The sequence below is a fragment of the Rhinopithecus roxellana genome, chromosome 1 (assembly GCF_007565055.1).
Source record: "Rhinopithecus roxellana isolate Shanxi Qingling chromosome 1, ASM756505v1, whole genome shotgun sequence".
Lineage (NCBI taxonomy): Eukaryota > Metazoa > Chordata > Mammalia > Primates > Cercopithecidae > Rhinopithecus > Rhinopithecus roxellana.
The window spans coordinates 160,223,656-160,245,121 of record NC_044549.1 but is presented as its reverse complement, the minus strand read 5'-3'; the positions used below and the strand labels follow the sequence as shown (position 1 = coordinate 160,245,121).

Below are 21,466 nucleotides of genomic sequence, written 5' to 3'. Positions count from 1 at the left end.
CTACTCAAGAAAACTCAAATAAAATAACTCAAGGAAACTCAGAATTTATGGATGTGAATTTCTATATAAAAGGACTCCTCTAAGTACCCAGCACAGTGGATGAAATAGACCCAAATCAAGGTACATCATGAAATTTCAGAACATCAGGTACAAAGAGAAGGTTCTTTAAACCACCAGAGAACAAATAGGCTGCCTGATAAAAGAAGCAGAAACAAGAATGGCTTTTAACCTTTTCTAAAAGTAAACAGAATGTTAGAAGACAATGACCAATGATTTCAAATTACTGAAAGAAAATTATTTTTGATCTAGAAATTACCTGGCAAAAATGATCAATGAAGGGCAAGTGGAGAATATATTTTTTTCAGATATGTAATATCTGAAAAATTTACCTTCCATGCACTCTGTCTTAGGAATCTACTGAAGGACATGACTCACCAAAAGGAGAGCATAAAACTTTAAAAAAGGCAACATGGAATAAACCAACAAGAGAACTACAGAGAGAGGTGAAGGTCATCCCCAGGATGAAGGGAAATCCAAGCATGACAGGTGCCTCAGACATAGAAGGTAACCAGATTGGAGCAGAGTGACTCGAAAGACAGCCAAGCCACGTTACAGGCTCTCGTCACCATGCCTGATGCCATTTTACTCCCTTTTTATTGACTGAAGCTATTAGGGAACTTGCTCCATCACAATGAGGGAGGAAAGCGAGAAAGAGGACAATAAGGAAGATAAGAAAACAAGAAATTCAACCTAACAGAAAGGCAAAAGGAATTCCACAGATGACAGTGAAGGGAGGACCCCAAGAGAAATACATCCAAGATAAAAATGGGAACTCTGATTATGTGACGTGATTGGCCTTGTGGGAAACTTCACTGAGAGGCAATTGGAAAAAATGTGAGACAAAATTAGCTACAAAGCCGGGTCCTTGAGAGTACTGAGGCCCTGAGCCCCCCAGCACTTGTGTGTAAAGTCCCCGTCCCTGCCCCCTCCAAGCCCTGCCCTGCTGGACCTAACTTATTTTATCGTCACAGCTTAGTGCTATGCTGGGAGGTGGCCAAAGTACAGCCCACAATGGGCCTGTAAATAGTCTAGCCCCATCAGCGTCAGTGTGTGCTGGTCCAGCCAGCCAGCTGCAGGCGAGTTGTTTCTAGAACCGGAGTCTCTATAAAGAGAGAACAAACACCAAAAACAAAACAAAACAAAACAAAAAAAAACTAAACAAAAAAAGACAAAAAAAACTAAAGAAAACAAAACAAACCCACTCTATTATTAACCTTAGTAAAAACAAAATCATTGTGCACTATGATACTCAGCTCTAAATAATATTTACGTAAGGATAATAAACACAGAATATTGACTTAAATCATAAACTAATAGGCTGAGCACAGTGGCTCATACCTTGGAATCCCAGCACTTTGGATGGCTGAGGCGGGAGGATTGCTTGAGCCCAGGAGTTCAAGACCGGTCTGGGCAACATAGGAAGACTCTGTCTCTACATTAAGTAAATAAGCAAGCAAGCAAGCCAGGCATGGTGGTGCATGCCTACAGTCCCAGCTACTCAGGAGTCTGAGGTGAGAGGATTGCTTGAGCCCAGGAGGTTGAGGCTGCAATGAGCTGTGATTGTGCCACTGCATTCTAGCTTGGATGACAGAGTGAGACCCTGTCTCAAAAAAGAAAAAAAAAAAAAAAAAAAAAGGAATTATAACATGGAGAAAGGAAGCTTCAAGCATGTAGATGGTGCCACAGATCAAATGTGTGCCTCCCAAATTCATATGTTGAACCCTAAATCCCAGTGTGATGGTATCAGGAGGTAGGGCCTTTCGTAGGTAATAAGGTTTAGATGCAGTCTAAACCTCTCATGATGAGATTAGTGCCCTTATAAAAAGGGACACCAGAGAGCTTCCTCTCATGTTTTCTCCACTGATATGTACCAGAGAATGGCCATGTAAAGACACAGCAAGAAGGTGGCTGTCTGCAACCAAAGGAGAGAGCCCTTACCAGACACCTACCTGTTGTCACCTTAATCTTGGACTTTGTCTATAGCACTATTAGAAATAAATTCCTGTTGTTTAAGCCACCCAGTCTGTGGTATTTTGTTATGGCAGCCCAAGCTAAGAGAGAAGGTAACGAGAAGTGACTAGTTAACATGTAGAATTGAATCAAAAGATGGCAGCTCACATGTTATTTATAACTACAGATACAGGTAAAGCCAGAGTAGTTGTCTCTGAGGAGAAACATGGGGAGTTATGGAAGTGACAACTGCTGTTTTTCACAAGCCTTTTGGGTCTACATGTATTTGACCACCCTACTGATGTCAGTTGATTTCTAGAATTTTCTTTTTTCTTTTCTTTTTTTGAGACGGAGTTTCACTCTTGTTGCCTAGGCTGGAGTGCAATGGCATGATCTTGGTTCACTACAACCTCCACTGCCTGAGTTCAAGCCATTCTCCCGCCTCGGCCTCCCAAGTAGCTGGGACTACAGGCATGAGCCACCATGCCCCCGCTAATTTTGTATTTTTAGTAGAGACAGAGTTTCACCATGTTGGTTGGGCTGGTCGAGAACTCCCGACCTCAGGTGATCTGCCCACCTTGGCCTCCCAAAATGCTGGGATTACAGACGTGAGGCACCGTGCCCGGCCGATTTCTAGAATTTTCTGGCTAAGCCATCTGCAATAACAGCAGCTTTGGTCCTTTCAAATATTTGTATCACCTGTTTCTTTTTCCTGAGTTATTGCATTAGCTTAAATATTCAGAACAATCTTCCAGAACACAAGTGATGGTGGCAATCCTTATTTTATTCTGTTTTATCATTTTAATGTTTTACATTTTTATATGTTGTTGGTTTTTGATAGATGATGGATACCTTTTATGGAGCTGAAAGTTTCTACTTTTCAGTGACCTAAGGTTTCTTTTCCAACCTCTCCTGTGAACAGTAAGTTGATGAGCTCAATTAAATATATTCTCTGTATCTCCTTTTCAAAATTAAATACAGTAACACAGCTAAACCTTTTGATGACCCAGCATCATCACAAACATCAAATATTTCAATTGCTGCCTTGTGCTATAGAAGGAAATTGCTTGCTTCTATTTGGAATGGTACCAGAGTATGTGTGTTTTTCTATGACGAAAAGAAATTGTTTTTTTGAGACTGGTCTCATTTTGTTGTCCAGGCTGAAGTGCAGTGGCATGATCACTGCTCACTGCAGCCTCGACCTCCCTGGGCTCAGGTGATCCTCCTACCTCAGCCTTCTGAGTGGCTGGGACTACAAGCGTAAGTAGGTGAGACTACACCACCATGCTCAGGTAATTTTTTAATTTGTAGAAACGAGGTCTTGCCATGTTGCCCAGGCTGGTCTTGAAATCCTAGGCTCAAGTGATCTGCCCACCTCGGCCTCCCAAAGTGCTATTATAGGATTACAGGCATGAGTGACCATGCCCAGCCTGAAGAAATTTTTTAAATTGAAAATCAACTCATCTCTTGCAGCTCTCAGTGAGCTGATTTCAACTGCCCTCCTCTGTCCTTTGTGTGTACCCTCCTACCCCCACATCATCTGTATTCGAGTATTCTATGGACTAAGAAAACAAATGTCAGGTTTTTGTTTTTGAGACAGGGTCTTGCTCTGTCACTCAGGCTGGAGTGTAGTAGTACAATCACAGCTCACTGCAGCCTCGACCTCCTGGGCTCAAGTGATTCCCCCACCTCAGCCTCCAAAGTAGCTGGAACTACAGGTGCATGTAACCATGCCCAGCTAGGTTTTAAATTTATTGTAGAGCCAGGGTCTCACTATGTTGCCTGGGCTGATTTCGAACTCCTAGACTCAAGTGATCCTTCTGCCTCAGCCTTCCAAAGTGCTGGGATTACCGGTATGAGCCACTGATTCTGGCACAATTTTCAACATCTTCCAGAAAGACAGTAAGTTTGTCCCTGAGGACTCCCTGTGGTAACTATGAGCTTTGTGACAGCTATTCTGCTGCTCAGAGGAATTATCTGATTGCAGTGTTAAAAAGTCTCATTTATTCAAATACCTACTGACTATTATTATGACACAGGTTTTCTAGGCACTGTTGCTGGGGCAGGAAATGCTATGTTGCTATAGGACATAAGTTGGCTGATTTAGTTTTGACTTTAGCCTTGACTGACAGGAGCACCATTATTGAAAATGTACTCTAGCCTTGAAAACAGGTAACTTTTGACAGTTAACTAGGCTAACCTAGAAGCAATGCACCAGCTGTTCCCATCTGGCTTCACTCAGGGGATGTGCATTGTTCTGGTGAGATCTCAGCATACCTCTGAAATACCTCATTAGATTTTAAATCATTTATCATACTAATTCCTTGCAATGAAGCGGCATTGGAAATCAGTGATTGCAGATTTGCTATTATGTGGCCTGCCAGAAGAGAACCAACCAATATTACCATGTCTGGCTGTTCTACTTCTGATGTACATTTAATATGGCACACATGTGGCAACATTCATTCATTCAAAAACCTGAGGTCTTGGCTGGGCGTGGTAGCTCATGCCTGTAATCCCAGCACTTTGGGAGGCTGCGACAGAGAGATCACTTGAGGTCAGGAGTTCAAGACCAGCCTGGCCAACATGGTGAAACCCCGTCTCTACTAAAAACACAAAAAATTAGCTGGGCATGGTGGCACATGCTTGTAATCCCAGCTTCTTGAGAGACTGAGGCAGGAGAATCACTTGAACCCGGGAGGCGGAGGTTGCAGTGACTTGAGATCATGCCACTGCACTGCAGCCTGGGTGACAAGAGTGAGATTCCATCTCAAAAACAAAAACAAAACACCTGAGGTCTCAATGGCAGTGCAATGATGGGGAAAAAGATATGGTCTCTGGCCCTAGAGAAGGTAAGTCAATTGATATTTAATCATAAGCTGTAATAAATCCTATGAAAAGAAACTATGCTGATACAAGAATGTAAAGCACAAGGACCCAACCCAGTCTGGAAGGTCAGAGGAAGTCAGAGACAAATAGATGAATGACAGTTAGCCAGGCAAAATTTGGGTGGTGGGAGGAATGCCAAAACTCTGAGACAGACACCCCAGCTGGTGACATGGGTCTTTTGGAGGTCTTGACTTGATACATGAAGACCAGGTGGGAATCCACTTGCAAAGAAGGCCTGGCATCAGACAGCAGTCTCCAAGGTGGCACCTTTTCTTAAAGCCAAGACTTATCCCATAGTGGTTTGAAGGCCAGAGAATGTTAGTGTTGGATTGATTAACTCATTTCACCCACGAAGAGATGCTTACAAATGAAGAGAAGTCCAGGACAGGTTCAGAAGCAACCAGCCTAGGGTCATGGAGCTAGTCAGGGGTCAAAGCAGAACTAGTGTTCAGCGGCATGTTCCAATCTGGTGCTATTTTTATTTATCCTATAGTCTTCACTGTCTGATTCCCTGTTCCTTCCTTCTCCTTCCTCTCTCACTGAGGTGACACTACCACACATGGTAATAGCAGACCGAAAGGCAGAGTTTGCTTCATGGGGAAAATCCTTACTGTGGAGTCAGTCTACCTGAATTCCATTAGCCCTCGGGCAAGTTACTAACCTGAGCTTTGGTTTCCTCAACTGTAAAATGGGGATACAGAGGCTTCCCTCCTAGGGTGTGCGAGGACAAAATGAGTTAATCAGTGTATGCGCAACAGTGCTTGCGAGGTGCTGTGGCAATTACTACTACTATGCTAATATTATTGCCAGGGTTTACAATGGCTCTTAGGAGGAACACCTCTCCTGTTTCTCAGGTAAAACACCTACTTTTCTCTGCAACTGAAGCTTTTTACATTTGTGTGGAGCCAAGAAGTCTATTTCCAGCTCCCTGGATGTATGGACTGAGCTTGCGAGCTCTCTCATAAGTAATAATGCCAATACGATGTCAGGCTAAGTGAACTGTGAATGCTTAACCCTGAACCTCTGTCTTCCCTGCCCTGTGTGGACACCTGAATGCCACATGGCCCACCTCAATACCATGGTTAGCATGCCCCTGTTCCTGTTTGGTTAAATGGTATAATGCCAAGGCCATCTGGCCTGGTAGGAAGAGCTGGGCTTTGACCTCTTACCACCTGTGTGACTAGGCAAATAGCTTTCATCTATTCAACCAATATTTATCGAGGACCTATGTGCCCAAGCCCCTGGTAACAGTCTAATATCTACTATGGAGTAAGGAAACGCTTCTTGTACCTTACTTCATTTGCCCCACACAGCTAGCCCCCTAAAATATGTTTTTGTTTTTTTGGGGTTTTTTTTGAGATGAAGTCTCGTTCTGTTGCCTACGCTCGACTGCAGTGGTGTGATCTTGGCTCACTGCAACCTCCGCCTCCTGGGTTCAAGAGCTTCTCCTGCCTCAGCCTCCCGAGTAGCTGGGATCACAAGTGTATGCCACCACGCCCAGCTAATTTTTATGTTTTTGGTAGAGACGCGGTTTCCCCATGTTGGCCAGGCTGGTCTCAAAACTCCTGACCTCAGGTGATCCGCCCACCTCGGCCTCCCAAAGTGCTGGGATTACAGGCGTGAGCCACCACGCCCAGCCTTCAAATAGGTTTTATCATGATGATTTTATAGATAGGAAAACCAAGGCACAGTGAGTTAAAAAACTTAGTCCAAGTTTATTTATTTATTTTTTTTTGAGACAGAGTCTTGCTCTGTCGCCCAGGCTACAGTGCAGTGGCAACCCTGGCTCACTGCAACCTCTGCCCCTTGGGTTCAAGTGATTCTTCTGCTTCAGCCTCCAGAGTAGCTGGGATCAAAGGCACATGACACCGCACTTGGCTAATTTTTGTATTTTTATTAGAGAGGGGGTTTTGCCATGTTGGCCAGGCTGGTCTTGAACTCCTGACCTCAGGTGATCCGCCTGCCATGGCCTCCCAAATTGCTGCTGGGATTACAGGCGTGAGCCTGGCCTCAAGTTTTACTGTACTACACATCAACACCATGCAGCAAGTAAGTTAACTCTTCTGTGCCTCAGTTTCTTCAATACATAGAGATAACACATATTTTCTAAAATCCACATAAGACAATAAGCTCTACAAATGATAGTTGCTATTGTGATTAATACTTTAAAATAACAGGGCAGTTTGGCAGACCATAAGCATGCCTTAGAGGAACAGGCTGGTGTTTGAGACAGAGAAGCTGGCTCCTGCCATGTTCTTAGGGATGGGACATTACCTGGAATGCCACCAGCCAGTCCTTTCCCACGTGCAAGGTTCTGGGCATATGGAGATTCTAGTAAAGGCAGCAGAAGCCTCTATGCAAACCCACTCCCACTTCTGCAAAACAAGATGCCCGGCAGCTGCCCACCACTGTTGGCCCACTAGGAAGTGCCATTTTCAGACTGAATAGAGCTGATCACAACAAGGCCTTTTGGAGTGCTGGTCTTTCACATGGCATCTTGGTTAAGGACAAGTACATGGAAACCAGGATGGCAATTAATCCTGTTTGCTCTGATGGCTTAAACATCTAAGTTAGAGAGCATGCGGCTCTTAATTCAATGAATTCCAAGAAATCTTGCAAGAAAGGTGATATATTACAGAGTTTGACATAGAAGCCTTATTGAGTCAGTAAACAGGCTGTGGGCACCTGCCACAGGCTAGGCACAATACTGAGTGCCCAGGGTACAAAGGTGAATGAGGCTTGGGTCTCTGCACAGGAGGAATTTGCCATCTAGTGCAAGAGACAAACACAATTCAGTTCTTTCTTTTTCACCAGGGGTTGGCAAACTTTGGCCCATGGCCACATGCGGCTCACTGTTTTGTATAGTCAATGAACACAGCCATGCTTATTCATGAATGTATTATCTATGGCTGTTTTCACACTACAACAACAGAATATGTGGCCTCTTGGCTACAAAGCCTGAAATATTTACTATCTGGGCCTTTATAGAAAAAGTTTGCCAATTCCTGTTTACCACCACATACACTCTTTGCACTAGGAAATACACACACATGCACATATATGTGTCCTTACGTTTTTGTTACCTGTTTTTCAAATCAGGTTATTAAATATATCAAGCCGGAGAAGATTATACAATGAACAAGTATACCTCTTTCCTGGACCATCAAGGAGTTACATTATCCTCAAAGTGACCTCTCCCTACATTTGTTTTCCAGAGTCAAAGGGGCTCTTCAAGCCCCAGTCACCTCCACTCCCATCCCAGGTTCCGAGCCCTTCTGTTTAGCAAGAATGGCGACCATCTTCACTTATCCACTAGAGGGTATCCAAACACTGCTTATGAAAGACTAAGACGCTACAACCAGACCCTGTTCAATGGAGAGAGATCAGAGTTTACCATCTGTCTGAATGAGTTCCTACACTTAAAACGCCTTGCACAGAGGTGGCAGGGCAAGGAAGAATAAACTCGACTCTCACCCATTAGTACCAGACGTTGCCTGGAAACAGATCTGACAAGAAATGCAGTCAGCTGCCTGAGATAAGGATGAATTAATACAAAGACTTGGAAGGGCAAATTTAATCCACAAATTCATAGCCTCCTCCTTCTATCCCTGCAAAGTTCTTTTTATTTATGTATTTATCTTCTTGAGATGGAGTTTCGCTCTGTAGCCCAGGCTGGAGTGCAGGGGTGCGATCTCGGCTCACTGCAAGCTCCGCCTCCCAGGTTCACGCCATTCTCCTGCCTCAGCCTCCCGAGTAGCTGGGACTACAGGCGCCCGCCACCTTGCCTGGCTAATTTTTTTTATTTTTAGTAGAGACAGGGTTTCACTGTGTTAGCCAGGATGGTCTCGATCTCCTGACCTTGTGATCCGCCCACCTCGACCTCCCAAAGTGCTGGGATTACAGGCATGAGCCACTGCACCCGGCCTACCCCTACAAAGTTCTTACTGAAGTGTGTTTAATACTTTATAGGGGAACTGTGTGGAGCATCAACCAGTACAACCAAAGGGCTTCAGGCCTTGCTGCTTTCTCCAACAAGGCACTTGGCCTCTGGGCTAGAAAGGTAGTTTTAAATTGGGAATGGAGAGCTGACCCTTAGGAGAAGCATGTCTGGATTGCGTGGGAGGATTTCGAACCACGTGGTCGTCTTTCTGTTTTCAAACACAGCATGATGATGGGCATCTCCTTCTGGCCCTCTCTGACCTTTTCTGAAGTCCTTCTGTAGGATTCCTTTGGGTACACTACTCCAGAACAGAACAAAACTTGAGGCCTAGATGTTGCTAGTAATTTGTGAATTACTTTATTCTTGCTTAGGACTTTAGTCTCACATTCTACAATCAACTAAAGACCGGCACTGTGACAACACCACAGGACCCTGAATTTTCCCAGCAGGCAAGGGAATGGAAATCGGCCTACTGGGCTGGCTTTAAAATATGCCCACAAATTCTTTGACGCTCTTCTTGAAGGTAAGTTGGACTTCCTGACTTGCTTTTGATAAACAGAAATGTGGCAGAAATGATGCTATGTGACTTGGGAGGCTGCGTCATAAAAAGGAGATAGCATCCCCCAGCTGTCTCACTCTTGGGTCACTTCCTCTAGGGAAGCTAGCAGCCATGTTGTGAGGACACTCAAGCAGCCTTGCAGGGAGGTCAACATGGAACAGAAATGAAGTTTCCCACCAATAGCCAGCACCAACTTGCCAGCCACATGAGTGAAGCTGATTCTCCAAGCTGAATCCTTGGAAGTGAATTCTCCAGCCCCAGTTAAACTTTAAATGACTGCAGCTCTGGCTGACATCTGATGGAGCCTCAGGAAAACAGCTGAGCCAGAACTGCTCAGCCAAGTTGATCCTGAATTCCTTATGTACAGACACTGTGAGCAATAATAAATGTCGTCTACTGCTTTAGGCCATTACATTTAGGGGTAATTTGTTACACAGAATTAGATGACCAATATACCAAGTACCATCCAATTTTGCCTTATATACAATAGGTAACGTGTTAGGTACAAAGCCTGGAAGACCCGGGTTTGTCACTAATTTGCTGTGTGACCACAGGCGTAACTATTTCTCCTCCGAGCCTTGGTTTGTACCTCCACAAGATGGGTACAGCATCACCTAGGTTGCTACAGGGTCTTAAGGTGTTTTGTGATCTACAAAGATAGAGGTAAAAGCAGTGATATCAGTCTCATGTTTTTTCTTCTAGAGAATATGATTTAATGCTTAGCAGAGTTGATTTCTTAGCAGTAGTGGTCCTAGGGTACTCAGTCAGTGAAAGAAAGGAGTGGGAGGTGTCCCATGCCTGTAATGAGAACAACTGGGCTAAGGGTGCTGAGGAACTGCAAGAGCAGAGGTGGGCATGCTTTTACTGTAAAAGGCCAGGCCGGGCACAGTGGCTTATACCTGTAATCCCAGCACTTTGGGGGGCCGAGGTGGGCAGATCACAAGGTCAAGAGATTGAGACCATCCTGACCAACATGGTGAAACCCCATCTCTGCTAAAAATACAAAAATTAGCTGGGCGTGGTGGCACATGCCTGTAGTCCCAGCTACTCAGGAGGCTGAGGCAGGAACCCAGGAGGCGGAGGCTACAGTGAGCCGAGATTATGCCAATGCATTCCAGCCTGGAAACAGAGCGAGACTCCGTCTCAATCAAAAAAAAAAAAAAAAGAAAAGCCAAATAGTAAATATTTTTGGCTTTGTGGGACACATGGTCTCTGCCACAACTACTCAATTCTGCCACTGTAGCATGAAAGCAGCCATAGACAGTATGTAAATGAATGGGAGCAACTGTGTTTCACCAAAACTTTATTGACAACAGGCAGCTGGCAGGACCTGGCTGCTGGTCTGTAATTTGCTAACCTCTACCTTGTAGCCTTGGCTTCTCCAATGATGTGGTCTGGTCCCAGGCCAGCAGAATCAGCATCCCCCAGGAGCGTGTGAGAAATGCAGACTTTTGGGTCACACCCAGACCTGCTGAATCAGCATTTCTGGGAAGGAGCGCAGCAAGGTGTCTTCCCAAGCAGCTCAAGTGTTTTTTGTTTGTTTTGTTTTTGTTTTTTTTTTTTTGAGACGGAGTCCCGCTCTGTCGCCCAGACTGGAGTGTAGTGGCCAGATCTCAGCTCACTGCAAGCTCCACCTCCCGGGTTTACGCCACTCTCCTGCCTCAGCCTCCGTAGCATCTGGGACCACAGGCGCCCGCCACCTCGCCCGGCTAGTTTTTTGTATTTTTTAGTAGAGACGGGGTTTCACTGTGTTAGCCAGGATGGTCTCGATCTCCTGACCTCGCGATCCGCCCGTCTCGGCCTCCCAAAGTGCTGGGATTACAGGCTTGAGCCACCGCGCCCGGCCTCTGCAGCTCAAGTTTTAAGAAGCACTGTATTCTTCCCTCTTTCTCATGGGTTGCTCCACCCACCAGGGATTTAAGAGGAATACTGGATGCTGATGACCCAATCCAAGATCTTCTCAGGACTCACAAAGAACACAAATCTTCCCCCAGAATCAGTGAAAAACACCTGGATCATGGTCCTGGATCACCAATAAGTAAAGTAGCAGCCAGCCCCAGCCAAACAGCTTAGAGTCTTCAAGAACATTGAACAAACTGTGTGAAAAGAAGACTCTCAGAGTGAGAGGATTGGAGTTGGTGATATTCCAGGGCTACCTCTGTCTGTGCAGTCCTGGATGGTGTTGTCTGTGGTCAGATGCTAACCTGGCTCCCACATTTACTTACTTCTTTAAACACTTTTCCATTTCACATGTTGGTTTCTGCTGTAGTTTGAACGCGTCCCCTAAACTTTACGTGTTGGAAACTTGGTCCTCAAATGCAGCAGTGTTGAGAGGTGGGATTTTTAGGAGGTGACTGGATCATGAGGGCTCTGCTCTCACAAATGGATTAATCCACTCATGGATTAATGAGTTATCATGGGAGTAGGTTTGTTATCACAAGAGGGAGGCTGTTTTAAAAGCCAGTCTGGCTGTCTCTCGTGAGCCTCCTTGCTGTGTGATGCCCTGCACCGCCTCAAAACTCTGCAGAGAGTCCCCACCAGCAAGAAGGCCTTCACCAGCTGCAACCCGATAAAAGGCAAAGAGGAGAAAAAAAAAATGAATGCTATCTCCTAAGGAACAGAACTGAGATAAAGGCTTACAGGAAAGAAGCAACAGGAAAGAGGATGAGAGAGTAGTGAGGAAGAGGCAAGAGTCCCTACAAAAACAGCTTTTTCCATTTCTGTGTGGGAGAGAAACATTTATTGAATGACAATAAACGTCTCACCTCCAGTACCATCAGTATTTGTATAGGATGTCACCAGTTACATCACTCACATCTCATTTAGCCACACAACAGTTGTATGATGGAGATGTGATCATCTCTATTTTAGAGAGGGAAACCGAGGCTCACAGCAGTGAAAGGCTATGTTCAAAACCATGTTCTGCAAAGCTGCTGGAGCCTTGGCTGAAAGCCAGGTCTAAGGACTCCTTTCTGCTACAGAGCCTCCCAGCACTGCCTCAGGTCCACAGCTCAGTTTGAGGTCAAGATAAAATCTTACATGTACAAGCCTTGATTTGTGCCGATTCCACTTTATCACAGGTCCCCTGAAGGGACTGCACAGAGCCTGAGAACCGGCTCTACTTGGGATAGCTCCACCTCTGTCCTTCTACCTTTAGGCACTAGGGAGGAAGGTGGGAGGAGGGAGAGACATCACACAAAAAGGTTCAGATGCAGTTGTACAACTGTGCATGTATCAAAAGTCACACAGCTACTCTTTAATGTCAATCTCAAAAGAAATGAAATAAAAAACAAGGAGGATGATGAAATGCTTGCCTCCACCAAAGATGCCAAGCATTTGCCCCAGTGCTGGCAGGTGAGAATCCATGCCCTCGTGCTGAGAGTCGCTGCCCTGGAGGGCCTCTCCCACTTGGTCAGGGCTGCTTTCTGGAATCTGTCATTCCCTCAGTCCACTTGCCCTCTGGATGTTTAACTGCCTCTGAGTGCAGGAAGCAAGACTGCGCTTCATCTTCCAGGGAAGAGTTCTGATCTCCCGCCCTACAAGTATCCTTGCTTTTATGAAGCTGACAGGGCCTGGCAGACATACATGCCCTTTAGGAATCTATATTCGTTTGTCATGTCCATTCTTACTTCTAAAATTCCTGGATTATTGGACCTTCTTTCAAACAAAAGAAAACTTGGGAGGGCCTTAAATCATAATGATCAGTCCAGGAAACACATGAGAACAGGTGACCTTCAACACATCTGTTCTACCCAATTAGCCTTTGCCCCCACAGCTGCCAGCTGCACCAGGATCAGTAGGGTCCAATGGCCAAGGTCAGTAAACTCATGGCTGCAAAGATGGAGAGAGTTGACCACTTGGCCCCTGAAAACAAGTTTAGGAATGTCAAGCCCTCTGTGGAGGTGAGTCTGACTGCACACATTTCCATGTGGCCTTTTCCCCAGGCAAGCTGGTCTGCTTCTGACGGGAGATGTACAGCTTACTAGAGAGTTCCACCACCTAGTGCACCTGACTCCGACATGCCACAGTGGTCCTTCTTTGTCTACACCCATAAGGAGATGAGCACAAATACGCTCAAGGTGGGGAGAATGAGATGTACAGGAAGGCTTCATACTCTCCCAGCTCTCCCAGGAAAGGAGTCGGATGGGGGGTGCAGCCTGGTGTCAGCTTGGCAGACCCACTGGTGCCCCTGGAGAGCAAGCCAGGTCCTTGCTTCCGTATCTGACATAAGAGCCCTGAAAGGACAGAGTTCTTGCCCCTGGCCAGGCCTCCCGACTTGGGCACAGTATGTCAAAAGCATGCTATTACTCAGGGAGCAGTAGCAGGCACTGAGGCACTCAGGTAGGCACTGAGAGACCCAGCCCCCAAATGTGCCAGCAACTTCTCCCTTCCCTCCCTCCCTCACCAAGATGGCCCAGGGGCTAGGGGAGCAAGAGTGCAGGAGACCCTTGGCCTCACCTTCTGGAAGGTAGGAGTTGGCCTAGGATTTCAGTTTTCAACTGAGGAAGCGGAGGGCAGGCATGAGCAGGCGATGTCACAGGGTAGTAACAACACATATTCCTGCAGCTTTCACTTTACACAATTTTTTTTAACTGGGGGAGGGGAGGTGAACTTTAAGTAGAAAGAAATTTAAAATTTAATTGTCACATTAAGGCAAAAGAATATGGCAAATACAAATTTGAATGTATTTTTAAGAGAAAAACTTTTTTGCTTCAGAAAGTTCAAATTGTGCTGAATTGGAGAGCTTCTGGGACATGCTTCTTCACCCTCTTTTTTTGTTGTTGTTAATAGACTATTTTTTAGAGCAGTTTTGGGTACACAAAAATTGATTGGGCCAGGCATGGTGGCTCATGCCTGTAATCCCAGCACTTTGGGAGGCAGAGGCGGGTGGATCACCTGAGGCCAGGAGTTTGAGACCAGGCTGGCCAAGACGGTGAAACCTCGTCTCTACTGAAAATACAAAATTAGCTGGGTGTGGTGGTGCACGCCTGTAATCCCAGCTACTCCGGAGGCTGAGGCAGAAGAATCACTTAGAACCTGGGAGGCGGAGGTTACAGTGAGCTGAGATTGCACCACTGCACTCCAGCCTCGGTGACAGAGGGAGACTCTGTCTCGAAGAAAAAAAAAGAAAAATTGATTAGAACATGCAGAGTTATCACATACCCCTTCTCGCCTCCCTGAGCTCCCCTATAATTTATATAATTGATAAGCCAATTAATGACACATTATTATTGACCAAAGCCCATAGTTTACATTAGGGTTCACTCACGGTAGTAGGCACTCTATGGGTTTAGACAAATGTATAATGACATGTATCAATCATCAGAGATCATCAGAGCAGCACACAGTATTTTCACCACCTAAAACAATCCGTGCTCTGCCTATTCATCTTTTACCTGCATCATTTCTAACCCTTGACAACTGGTAATCTTTCCAATGTCTCTGTACCTTTTCTTTTTTTTTTGGTGGAAAAATGAATATGGAAATACTGTGCTGCAGTTACAAGAAATGGATTAGATCTAGCAAAATGGTTTGGTCTTTAGAAGAGTGCTAAATGAGAAAGGATAAAAAAAAAAAAAAAATGAAGTGTATGTAGCCCAGTGCTTCCCAAACATCAGTGTGTACACAATCACCAAGGATCTTGTTAAAATGCAGGTGCTGACCCAGCAGGTCTGGGATGAGGCCTGAGATCTGCATTCCTAACAAGCTTTCTGGTGATGCCCGTGCTGTGGGTCCACAGAACATACTGAGCAGCAAGGAGCTAGATGAGGAGTCACACGATTACAACCCAGTAGCCAAATCTGGCCACAGTGTGTTTGTATGGCCCACAAGCTACAAGTGGTTTTAAACAGTTGGAAAAAAATCAAAAGAATATTTTGTGACATATAAAAATGATATGACATTCAAATTTCAGTGTCCATAAATAAAGTTTTATTAGAACATAGCCATGCTCATTCACTTGCATATGTCGTTGGCTGCTTTTGTGCTACAATGACACAGTGGAGTAGTTGCAACAGAGTCCATATGGCCCATAAAGCCTAAAATATTTACTATTCTGGCCCTTTACAGTTTGCCAACTGCTGCTCTAGACTGCTACCATCTATGTACATTAAAAGCACACACATTCCAAACCTTCTTGTTTTATAAGAATACATACAAACAGCATATACATCAAACACATATTATTAATGGTAACCCATGGGAGAAGGGGAGGGAATAACAGGAAGAAACAAGGAAAAAAGGCAACAAACCAAACAAGGGGAGGCCTTCTGAGGACCAATGAGGGTACAGGGCCATGAACTGGGTGGGGAAGTTAACTCTTTTCCCAAGTCCAACAGAGTTTGAGAATCACCGACCAAGACTGTCTCGCTAAGCATCTCTCTCCTCTTACACGGGTCCCCTGGAGGCCCCATCGAATGGTCTCTCTTTTCAGAGACTGGCTGCTTTATACAGATTCAGGAAAGATCCAGGCCGTTGAGCGTGCTCAGGACAGCATTAGAAGGCACTTCCCTAACCAGCCTGAATTCATGTCTCAGCAACCTTGTTTCTCAGCCCCTCCCCATGAGGCCTTTACCCTACAGGCCAGATCTCCATTCCTATCACCTCCTTCTGTGCCCCTCTCCAAGCTCCCCACCCCTCATCTCCTGACTCTTCACTGCCACTCCTCAGGTATCAAAACCCACTGTGATTTTGCTTGAGATTCTATCCCAGCTAATAAGCCCCCTCTCTCTACTAACTGGGTTTCACATGGCAGAGGTCACCTTCCTTATATACGCCTGAGGCTACTGAGGCTCAAAGGTAACTGTCCCCACTGCAGGTCTGCAGCAGGTGGAACTAGAAACCAGCACCCCAGCTTTACATTTTGTGCTGCGTCCACTGTGACGGGCTGCACCTAACCCAGCCCCATATGGACAATGCCTTGCTTTTCTAATTGCGCTGTGCTTCTGTAGGATTTCAACTTTTTCATCCAAAATTTGCTTGAATCCTCGTTTATTTTATGGTTGCCTCACAATTTAGGTGTTGCTTTTTTTTTTTTTTTTGGGACGGAGTCTCGCTCTGTCACCCAGGCTGGAGTGCAATGGCGCAATCTCGGCTCACTGCAAGCTCCGCCTCCTGAGTTCACACCATTCTCCTGCCTCAGCCTCCTGAGTAGCTGGGACTACAGGCGCCCTCCACCACGCCTGGCTAATTTTTTGTATTTTTTTTTTGTTTGTTTGTTTTAGTAGAGACGGGGTTTCACCGTGTTAGCCAGGATGATCTCAAGCTCCTGACCTCGTGATCCTCCTGCCTCGGCTTCCCAAAGTGCTGGGATTACAGGCTTGAGCCACCGCGCCCGGCCAGGTGTTGCTTTTTTTCCCTTTTTATTCATGACGTGTGTGTGTGTGTGTGTGTGTGTGTGTGTGTGGTCAAAAGAATGTAACATTTAATAGCTTAATCATTTTTAAGTACACAGTATAGTAGTGTTGACTGTCTGCACACTGCTGTGCAGCAGATCTCTAGAACTTTTTCATCTTGTAAAAGTGAAACTGTAGATGCACTGAATTGCAACTCCCCCTTGCACCCTCCCTTTATCCCTTGGCATTCTACTTTCCATTCTACTTTCTAAGAGTTTGATTACTTTAGATACCTTATATAAGTGAAAGCATGCAGTATTTGACTTTCTGCGACTGGCTTATTTCACTTAGCATGATGTCCTCAAGGTTTATCCATGTGTGGCATATGACAGAATTTCCTTTTCTTAGGCTGAATAATTCTCCATTGTATGCATATCCCATTAATCTGTTGATGTGCATTCAGGTTGCTTCTAACTCTTGGTTATTGTGAATAATGCTGCAATGAACATGAGTGTGCAAATATCTCAAGATCCTTTTTTTTTTGTATGGTTTATGTGCTCATTGTTTTTTTAAATCAGCTGAATGTAAGATTCAAAATCCTGTTTTTAATTCTTTTGGATCTGTACCCAGAAGTGGGATTGTTGGGTCATATGGTAAATTTTATTTTTAATTTTTTGAGGATCCTCCATACTGTTTTCCAGAGTGGCCTCACCACTTTACATTCCCATGAACAAGGCACAAAGGTCCCAATTCACCTCATTCTTGTCAACACTCATTATTTTCTGTTTATTTGTTTTTAAATTATACTTTAAGTTCTAAGGTACATGTGCACAATGTGCAGGTTTGTTACATATGTATACATGTGCCATGTTGGTGTGCTGCACCCATTAACTCGTCATTTACATTAGGTATATCTCCTAATGCGATCCCTCCCCGCTCCCTCCACCTCATGACAGGCCCCAGTGTGTGATGTTCCCCACCCTGTGTCCAAGTGTTCTCATTGTTCAATTCCCACCTATGAGTGAGAACATGCGGTGTTTGGTTTTCTGTTCTTGCAATAGTTTGCTGAGAATGATGGTTTCCAGCTTCATCCATGTCCCTACAAAGGACATGAACTCATCCTTTTTTATGGCTGCATAGTATTCCATGGTACATATGTGCCACATTTTCTTAATCCAGTCTGTTATTGATGGACATTTGGGTTGGTTCCAAGTCTTTGCTATGGTGAATAGTGCCGCAATAAACATATGTGTGCATATATCTTTATAGCAGCATGATTTATAATCCTTTGGGTACATACCCAGCAATGGGATGGCTGGGTCAAATGGTATTTCTAGTTCTAGATCCTTGAGGAATCACCACACTGTCTTCCACAATGGTTGAACTAGTTTACAGTCTCACCAACAGTGTAAAAGTGTTCCTATTTCTCCACATCCTCTCCAGCACCTGTTGTTTCCTGACTTTTTAATGATTGCCATTCTAACTGGTGTGAGATGGGATCTCATTGTGGTTTTGATTTGCATTTCTCTGATGGCGAGTGATGATGAGCATTTTTTCAAGTGTCTGTTGGCTGCATAAATGTCTTCTTTTGAGAAGTATCTGTTCATATCCTTCACCCACTTTTTGAGGGGGTTGTTTTTTTCTTGTACATTTGTTTGAGTTCTTTTTTTTTTTTTTTTTTTTTTTTTTTTGAGGTGGAGTCTCGCTCTGTCGCCCGGACTGGAGTGCAGTGGCCAGATCTCAGCTCACTGCAAGCTCCGCCTCCTGGGTTCACGCCATTCTCCTGCCTCAGCCTCCCGAGTAGCTGGGACTACAGGCGCCCGCCACCTCGCCCGGCTAGTTTTTGTATTTTTAGTAGAGACGGGGTTTCACCATGTTAGCCAGGATGGTCTCGATCTCCTGACCTCGTGATCCGCCCGTCTCGGCCTCCCAAAGTGCTGGGATTACAGGCTTGAGCCACCGTGCCCGGCTGTTTGAGTTCTTTGTAGGTTCTGGATATTAGCCCTTTGTCAGATGAGTAGATTGCAAAATTTTTCTCCCATTCTGTAGGTTGCCTGTTCACTCTGATGGTAGTTTCTTTTGCTGTGCAGAAGCTCTTTAGTTTAATTAGATCCCATTTGTCAATTTTGGCTTTTGTTGCCATTGCTTTTGGTGTTTTAGATATGAAGTCCTTGCCCATGCCTATGTCCTGAATGGTATTGTCTAGGTTTTCTTCTAGAGTTTTTATGGTTTTAGGTCTAACATTTAAGTCTCTAATCCATCTTGAATTAATTTTTGTATAAGGTGTAAGGAAGGGATCCAAATTCAGCTTTCTACATATGGCTAGCAGTTTTCCCAGCACCATTTATTACATAGGGAATCATTTCCCCATTTCTTGTTTTTTGTAGGTTTGTCAAAGATCAGATGGTTGTAGATGTGTGGTATTATTTCTGAGGGCTCTGTTCTGTTCCATTGGTCTATAACTCTGTTTTGGTACCAGTACCATGCTGTTTTGCTTACTGTAGCCTTATAATATAGTTTGAAGTCAGGTAGCATGATGCCTCCAGCTTTGTTCTTTTGCCTTAGGATTGTCTTGGCAATGTGGGCTCTTTTTTGTTTCCATATGAACTTTAAAGTAGTTTTTTCCAATTCTGTGAAGAAAGTCATTGGTAGCTTAATGGGGATGGCATTCAATCTATAAATTACCTTGGGCAGTATGGCCATTTTCACGATATTGATTCTTCCTGTCCATGAACATGGAAAGTTCTTCCATTTGTTTGTGTCCTCTTTTATTTCATTGAGCAGTGGTTTGTAGTTTTCCCTGAAGAGGTCCTTCACATCCCTTGTAAGTTGGATTCCTAGGTATTTTATTCTCTTTGAAGCAATTATGAATGGGAGTTCACTCATGATTTGGCTGTCTGTTATTGGTGTATAAGAATGCTTGTGATTTTTGCACATTGATTTTGTATCCTAAGACTTTGCTGAGTTGCTTATCAGCTTAAGGAGATTTTGGGCTGAGACAATGGGGTTTTCTAAATATACAAGCATGTCATCTCCAAACAGGGACAATTTGACTTCCTCTTTTCCTAATTGAATACCCTCTATTTCTTTCTCCTGCCTGATTGCCCCGGCCAGAACTTCCAACACTATGTTGAATAGGAGTGGTGAGAGAGGGCATCTGTCTTGTGCCAGTTTTCAAAGGGAATGCTTCCAGTTTTTGCCTATTTGGTATGATATTGGCTGTGGGTTTGCCATAAATAGCTCTTATTATTTTGAGACACGTTCCATCAATACCAAATTTACTGAGAGTTTTTAGCATGAAGGGCTGTTGAATTTTGTCAAAGGCCTTTTCTGCACCTATTGAGATAATCATGTGGTTTTTGTCTTTGGTTCTGTTTATATGCTGGATTACATTTATTGATTTGCGTATGTTGAACCACCCTTGCATCCCAGGGATGAAGCCCACTTGATCATGGTGGATAAGCTTTTTGATGTGCTGCTGGATTCAGTTTGCTGGTATTTTATTGAGGATTTTTGCATCAACGTTCATCAGGGATATTGGTTTAAAATTCTCTTTTTTTGTAGTGTCTCTGCCAGGCTTTGGTATCAGGATGATGTTGGCCTTATAAAATGAGTTAGGGAGGATTCCCTCTTTTTCTATTGATTGGAATAGTTTCAGAAGGAATGGTACCAGCTCCTCCTTGTACCTCTGGTAGAATTCGACTATGAATCCGTCTGGTCCTGGACTTTTTTTGGTTGGTAGGCTATTAATTATTGCCTCAATTTCAGAGCCTGTTATTGGTCTATTCAGGGATTCAACTTCATCCTGGTTTAGTCTTGGGAGAGTGTATGTGTCCAGGAATTTATCCATTTCTTCTAGGTTTTCTAGTTTATTTGTGTAGAGTTGTTTATAGTATTCTCTGATGGTAGTTTGTATTTCTGTGGGGTCGGTAGTGATATCCCCTTTATCATTTTTTATTGCATCTATTTGATTCTTCTCTCTTTTCTTCTTTATTAGTCTTGCTAGCAGTCTATCAATTTTGTTCATCTTTTCAAAAAACCAGCACCTGGATTCACTGATTTTTTGAAGGGTTTTTTGTGTCTCTATCTCCTTCAGTTCTGCTCTGATCTTAGTTATTTCTTGCCTTCTGCTAGCTTTTAATGTGTTTGCTCTTGCTTCTCTAGTTGTTTTAATTGTGATGTTAGGGTGTCAATTTTAGATCTTTCCTGCTTTCTCTTGCAGGCATTTAGTGCTATACATTTCCCTCTACACACTGCTTTAAATGTGTCCCAGAGATTCTGGTATATTGTATCTTTGTTCTCATTGGTTTCAAAGAACATCTTTATTTCTGCCTTCATTTCATTATGTACCCAGTAGTCATTTAGGAGCAGGTTGTTCAGTTTTCATGCAGTTGAGAGGTTTTGAGTGAATTTCTTAATCCTGAGTTCTAGTTTGATTGCACCGTGGTCTGAGAGACAGTTTGTTATAATTTCTGTTCTTTTACATTTGCTGAGGAGTGCTTTACTTCCAACTATGTGGTCGGTTTTGGAGTAAGTGCAATGTGGTGCTGAGAAGAATGTATATTCTGTTGATTTGGGGTGGTGCAGAGTTCTGTAGATGCCTATTAGGTCCACTTGGTGCAGAACTGAGTTCAATTCCTGGATATCCTTGTTAATTTTCTGTCTCGTTGATCTGTCTAATGTTGACAGTGGGGTGTTAAAGTCTCCCATTATTATTGTGTGGGAGTCTAAGCC

General features: G+C 44.2%; 1 protein-coding gene across 3 annotated transcripts in view; it reads right to left on the bottom strand.

Moving 5' to 3' along the window:
- The window catches only part of CMTM8 (CKLF like MARVEL transmembrane domain containing 8), a 128,562-nt gene that overhangs the window by 18,377 nt on the left and 88,719 nt on the right, over nucleotides 1–21,466 (bottom strand). The gene's annotated exons all lie outside the window — the stretch shown is intronic.